The sequence below is a fragment of the Carica papaya genome, chromosome 3 (assembly GCF_054855325.1).
Source record: "Carica papaya isolate Zhongbai chromosome 3, ASM5485532v1, whole genome shotgun sequence".
Taxonomy (NCBI): Eukaryota; Viridiplantae; Streptophyta; class Magnoliopsida; order Brassicales; family Caricaceae; genus Carica; species Carica papaya.
Window position 1 is genome coordinate 12354930 of NC_142311.1, and position 7004 is coordinate 12361933.

At 30.9% G+C, this 7004-nt stretch overlaps 1 long non-coding RNA gene across 1 annotated transcript; it reads left to right on the forward strand.

Moving 5' to 3' along the window:
- The first annotated feature begins 4399 nt into the window (after positions 1–4399).
- On the forward strand, positions 4400–6762 carry LOC148266709 (uncharacterized). Its single transcript, XR_015817484.1, has 3 exons — positions 4400–4923; positions 5005–5520; positions 6535–6762. It is a non-coding gene; the product is annotated as an uncharacterized LOC148266709 (long non-coding RNA).
- The last annotated feature ends 242 nt before the right edge of the window (positions 6763–7004 follow it).

The window sequence follows — 7004 nt, forward strand, 5'->3', positions numbered from 1 at the left end:
TTTTACCAGACTCAGAGATCTTGTTTGCTCGATGGCTTTAAGAACAAATCGAAAAATCCCCTTTATCTGTTTATAATCCAATTGAAATTATAACCATTTAGAACCACAGGGTTTTTAGAAGTATAAGAATGAGGTGGGATGAAATAAGTTTGACTAAAGATGGCTTTGATTTGAGCAATTTAAATGATACTGAATCTGTTGATTTCAACGGGTTTAATGAATTAAAACCTATTTTAAAAAATCGTGAGGAAAAATGATTATTTTTGTTAATTTGCTCATTAATCAGAGACACCAAGAAGTATTTATAGATACTTCATCAAGATTAATGATAAGGGTAAATTAACTAATAAAAAGACAACAACTAATTAATTAACTTAAACATAAAATATTAACTTACTGAAAAAATATTGCATTATCAATCACTATTGATAAATATATTCATGTCTCATACATTAAAAAGAAGACACAATTATGTAAATAAACAATAGAACATTATATAATAATACAAGAGAAAAATTGTTATTTGACAAACAAAAACCTAGATATTTTTTATTTAGTAATATTAAAAAGGTTGCTTACACATAACCCAAAATTACGAATTTGATAGACATTATATAATGGGGATGGGAAATGCATTTTCCATGACCACCATGACAGCAGTCGGCTTTAGAGCAACCTCGATGGTAACGATTAGCCGCAACAGGAAGAGCATGAGGATTTTGGTGGTAACCAGGAGGTTTTGGTCCCGGTTTCAAACATGGATCCATAACCCACAGATCAATCCACTGAGCCGCTGTCTTCGCCACCAATATACTCATCATCAAAACAAAAAACACAATCAATATCTTTTTTTTCTCTCGAACACCACCGCCATCTTTTCACGATTATTAGATTCTCTCTTTATATACTTTTATATGTTGTTGCTTGATTTTCTTATGAACGATTTAACTTCATTTTATAGTGTTTTTGTTTGGTCTAAATTGATGTAATAAGGTTAAATTTGACAGATGATCGTTTTCATAATCTTAAAAGTTAATCGTTGTAAACCTCAGAGATACACAAAGATCTTATCTATTTTCCATAGATATCTTTCTTAATTAATTTATGGTCACTTTTTTTTTCTTTTAGAGGTAATTAAAGAACATTTGACTCAAAATAGAAATTAACACGTTAAGGTAGTAATTAATATAGTGTTATAGTGAGTATTTATATCATACAATTAATCATAAATGTGTGATATTTTGCTCATAATTATGGGCTTAAAATACTAGTTAAAAACTAGTTAAAACTATTTTTAAAGAATTATTTCTTTTTTGCAATAATCTAATGTTAAATTAAAAAATTATAAACTCAGTCAGTTATTTGAATTAGTACGAAATCTCTCAATTATTTCTTCAATTTCATAATTTGAATTTTAATAACTTATTAAATTAAGAAGTGATGAAATGGAAGATATCTTTATATGTTAATGTATAAATAATTTAACAATTTAAATAGTTCTTAATTAATAGTTATGTATAAATAATTTAACAAATAAAATAGTTCTTAATTAATAGTTATGTCTTCGACAATCCAACCGTTCCTTTCTTCTTGCATAATTAAGATAGTCTTGATCTAGTAATGGTGTCTCTACAACTTTATGGAAACAAGTATGTTTCTTATAGTAAAAAAATAATTTAGGATTTATCGATAGATCTATTATAAAATTTTATGATTCTGATCAGAATATTTTCAATTAATGGATTCGCAATAATTATATAATAATTTCTCAGATTCTAAACTCTATATTAGAAGAAATTTCGAAGAACTTTACTTTTTTTGAGTCTATGTTTGAGATTTGAACCAAATATTCGGGATTGCTTCTAACTAAGTAATAGTTTGAGAATTTTTGAACTCATAAGAGATTTTATCAACCACATATATAATCAAAACTCTGTCAATATATATTTCACTAAGTTAAAAGCTTTTTGGAAAGAATTAAATAATTTTCAAACTGTCTGTATTTGTAGAAAATGCATGTATGGAAGAATTGGTGAACTGAATAACTATTTCTAAAGGGAGTATGTTTTATCTTTTCTCATGAGATTAAATGATAGTTTCTCTCATATGAGAGAGTAAATCTTCTTATTGATCTGCTTCCTCCCATTAATAAAATTTTCTCTCTAGTTTTCCAAGAGGAATGATAATGAGCTAATAATCCTAGCTCTACTTTAAAGCTAATTGAACCACATACAGAAGTGACTTTAATAAATAAAGTTGAAATTTTTAAAAGCCTGGTAAAAATAAAAATTCAAGAAGGGACATGCCTTCTAGCTATCAACATAGACAAAAGAATCCAATCACTATTAACCATGTTAAGACGGAAGTTGCAAATAAATGAAAGATAGATCTTCTAAGAAACCCAGTAAAAGATAGAGCTCTCGGTTTTGATTTGAGCAATTTAAGCCATATTTAGTCTATTAATTTCAACATGTTTTGTGAATTAAAACCTATTTAAAAGGGTTGTGAGAAAAAATGATTATTCTCGTTAATTTACTCATTAATTAGACACAACAAGTAATTATAAATACATTATCAAATCAGTGATAAGATAAAATTAATTAACAAAAACACAACTAATTAATCAATTTACACCTCCAGTATTAATCATTTGCAAGTACGTTCTTCTTCATGTATTAGATTGTATTGTAGGAAAGTAATACAACTGACGGTAAAAATAGACACAATTGTGTAAATAAATAGTAGGATATTATATAACAACGCAAGAAAGGTGATGGAAAGAAAAGTTGTTATTTGGCAAAGAACAACAAAAGAAATTCTTCATTCAGTTAAATTCAAATTGTAATTACTAAAAGCATATAGTTACTGATAGAGAACCCAAAATTAAGAATTTGATAAATATTATTTAATGGGGATGAGAAATGCTTTTTCCATGACCACCACGGCAGCGGTGGATTTTGGAGCAACCCCGATGGTAAGGGTTAGCCGCAACAGGAGGAGCATGAGGATCTTGGTGGCAACCAGGAGGTTTTGGTCCTGGTCTCAAACATGGATCCATAACCCCCGGATCGATCCATTTGGCTGATGCCGCCACCAACAACGTGCTCATCGTCAAAACAAACAACATAATCAATGTTCGGTTTTTATCGGACACCACCGCCATCTGCCCACAATTATTAGGCTCTCTCTCTCTCTCTCTGTATATCTCTAATTGTTGTTGTTTGATTTTCTTACAAACGATTTCGGTTCATTTTATATCTAATATAAGTAATTCTGTTTTGTCTGAATTCACGGAAACAATTTAGATTTAGTAAATAAATTTTCTTAATCTTTAAAATTAATGGTTGTCATAATTTATAAACTCATCCAATCGTTTGTATTTAAGAAAATGATTTTTAAAGATAAACGGAAATTTTGGAGAGACAGCCACCCACTGCAAGTTAATATTCACCTTAAATAATATATAATTCTTCAATTTCATAATTCGAATTTTAGTGACTTAGAAAATTAAGAATTACTGAAATGGAAGCTTCCTTTGTATTACATACATGTTCGTGTATAAATAATTTGACAATTATAATAGTTCTTGATTAAACCATTCCATCAGTTATGTACTAAAATTAGGGACTTTTCCAAAATTGGATTAATGCATTCTAAAAATGGATATCTAAATGAAGATTTTTCTTGCAAAAATAAAAAATAAAAATATAGCTTGTACTAATTCATTGAAATATACAAATTAATTATTTTTGTGAAGTTATTAGTTAATTAGTTAATCAATTAATTAATTAGTTCTTTTCTATTAATGAGTTAATTAGTTATTAATTAGTTGTTGATTAATTTACTCCATGATTAACTTTCGCAATATATCAATAGATACCCATTATTGAGTAATTAATGAAAATTGTTTTTTTAATCAGTGTTAGAATTAATTTTTATGTATTTATCTTTAGATAAGAAATTTATATTTACAATTAGTTTTAAAGTATTTATAGAAAATAAAAAATAAAATATACGTTTTTCAGTAGTGAAATAATCTTTGATACATTTCGAATCTACATGTATTCGTATGTAATAGAATTTTTAAATAATTTAGATGAAACTAATCGGAACAAAGAAAAAATAAAACTTGTTAAAAATCTCAGACCAAAAAGTAAAATAAGAGGTAGAAAAGCAAAAGATAAAATTGATGGAAGCACGTGACATTTTCATGCATGATACAATAGTTAGCATGTAACAACCCGAACCCACATATATATGTACACCCCTAAATAAATAAAAGAAAATGTGAAAAATAACTAAAAATTAGAATTTAGATTTAAATGAAAGAGTTTTAAGAATTTTGGGGGGTTTATTTTAATTAAAGGACTTAAATAAAAATAAATAAGAAAAAATGGGGGTAAAAATATATAGAAATAGAAGTGAAAGGGGACAAAAAGAAATCAAGAAACGGACGGTCCTGATCTAACCGTTTGAGAGGATCAAATGGCTTAGATTTAATGGAGAATGGACAGTCTAGATCGAGCTAGCAAGATGCAACGGTTGGGGAGGACATGTATAAAAAGGAAAAGTTTAGGGTGTTTCTTCATTTGGGTGAGTAGCCGAAAAAGAGAGAGGAGGAGAAAAAGAGGTGAGCCGATTAGGTGAGAGGGAAGAGAGGAGATTGTCGTGCGATGGAAGCTGAGAAGAAGAAAAAAGGAGAGGAAAGGAAGAGGGAGGCCAGAGAAAGAGAAGAGGAAGGAGAAAAAAAGAGTGGCCAGGCGGGAGAGGGAAGGAGAAGCCGAGAACTACTGACGCAAGGGGAAAAAAGGGAAGAAGAGAGAGGCGGAGGCAGGAGAGCGATGGAAACCGAGGTAAAAGGAAGAAGGAGGAAGAGGAAATGACCCGAGGCACCGTGCGGCAATGGAGACTGACGCGAACAAGGTAAAAAGGGTTTGTTTTGCGTCTTTTCTTCCCCTAATTTCCTTTCAATCTTTGTTTATTTTACACTAATCGATTTTTTAGGCGTGAAAATCATCATTCCAATCGTAAGCAAGCCAGGGAGCCGCAGAGTGGCCGAGAGTAAACTACTGGGAGCCAAACTGAGGCCAAATCGGCCCATGCCGGAAAGGTAAAGCTTTTTTTTTGTGTGTTTTTGGTAGCTGTTGAGTGACGGGGGAACGGTGGTTAGTGTCGGGCTAGCTGCGGGAGCTCGGCCGGGACACCCACCAGCGCGGGAACTGAGGAGCTTTCCTCGGGATTGGGAAACTAGCCCACCAGTGGAAGCCGAGGGACCTTCCTTGGGAATGGAGACCGGATTCACCCATTCGGGAATCTGATCCGCCGATCGGGAAGTCGAAAGGTCTTCTCCAAGTACAAATCCTGATATTTTTGGGTATTCTGTAGGGTTTTCATTGAAACCCGTGATTTCGGTTAAATTAATTTTGTTTAGTATTTAACATTATTTTAATTAAATTGTATCGTGCGCGTACAGGAAATTAGGACGTTCAAGTGGATCTAGAATGATTGTTGCGTAGGATTGTAAGTATTTCTTATTCTGAACCTGGATTAGGATTTTTAAATTTTCATGTATTTTATTAATTTATGTGTATTTTAAAATTTAAACGAATACTAACCCGATTTTTGAAGAAGAACAGAACTCGAACCTATAAACCAGTGAACCTAAACTATTGAAAATTATGAGGAGACAGAAACTAGAAAACAAACCTAAAGATTGAGAAATACTTGGACTGTGATGAGAAATTAATCTAAAATTAAAAGAAATTCCTAATTAAGTAGAAAGTTGAAAAAGAAAATAAATAATATGAAGAAATAAAAATAAAAAAGAAAAAGAATAATTATGGTTGTGAAATGATTAGTTAAATAAAAGTTCAGAGGAAGTAGTATGAGAGTAAAATAAATAAGAAATCAGAAACGAGAGGATGCGAGTAGTTAGAGTACGGACCCTGATTGCCTTTTTCGTTTAGTCTGAATCGAGAAGGGGAACGTGTGTGTGTGGCTGAAGTTCAGCGGGTATGGTAAACCTTCACATGGATAGAGTTTGAAACCTAATCCAGACGTGGATAAGTGTTTGTGAGTGTGGGTCACCTAGCAAACGTGCCTATGGTCGCCATTGTGAGATTTGTGTGTATGTGCTATCCATGCAATAAGGGAATTCATTTCGTCTCTCCTCGATGACGACATCAATGGAATCGCACGATGAAACTTTAAAAATAACATTTTGAGTGTATATGTGATCTTTCATGTATATGTGATTATATTTGAGATTATAATTGATATTCGAGAGTATATATATGTTCTTTCGAGAGTATGTAGATATACATTCGAGGATTATAAATGATATTCGAGAGAAATTTAAAAATCTGATCAGAAATATATGAAAAGGGTGAAAATAATAAATGAATTTTTCATTGAAACATTACACTACTTTTATCTCATATTGTGTGTTTTACGTAAAATTTTATCTGGGTTGAAAGAACGGAAATATTTATTAAGTCGGTGAAACTTATTAAATTTTATCCTGATATTTTTCAGATGAGAAAGAAGAGTTAGAACTGCTGTGAGACGAATAAAACATGTAAAAGGGTTCATGTTTATGTATGTTTTATATATATTCGAGAGATTTTCATTTTGTTTTGTTAAACTCTAAATTTTGGCCTAATGTTTTGTATATATAACTATTGTATCTATCACATGAGATGTTAGGTTGTATGATAAATTTTGAGTTATGCATATGTATATTTTGTGGACCCACTATATAAAAATAATATGAGTAAGAATTGCATCTCATATCGAGTGTAGGGTGTTACGATGGAGTTCTGAAGTTCTGACCGCATGCACACTATAAATGATGAAAGAACCTAAAAACGTAACTATGTGCAGCAATTTAAAATAAAAATTACATCTCTTGTCTGTTAAAATTAAATATTTACTGTGTCAACATAAAAAAAAAAGAACAAGGAAGAAGGAGAAAGCATTTAGATGAAGGACAAGAAGAAAGGAGG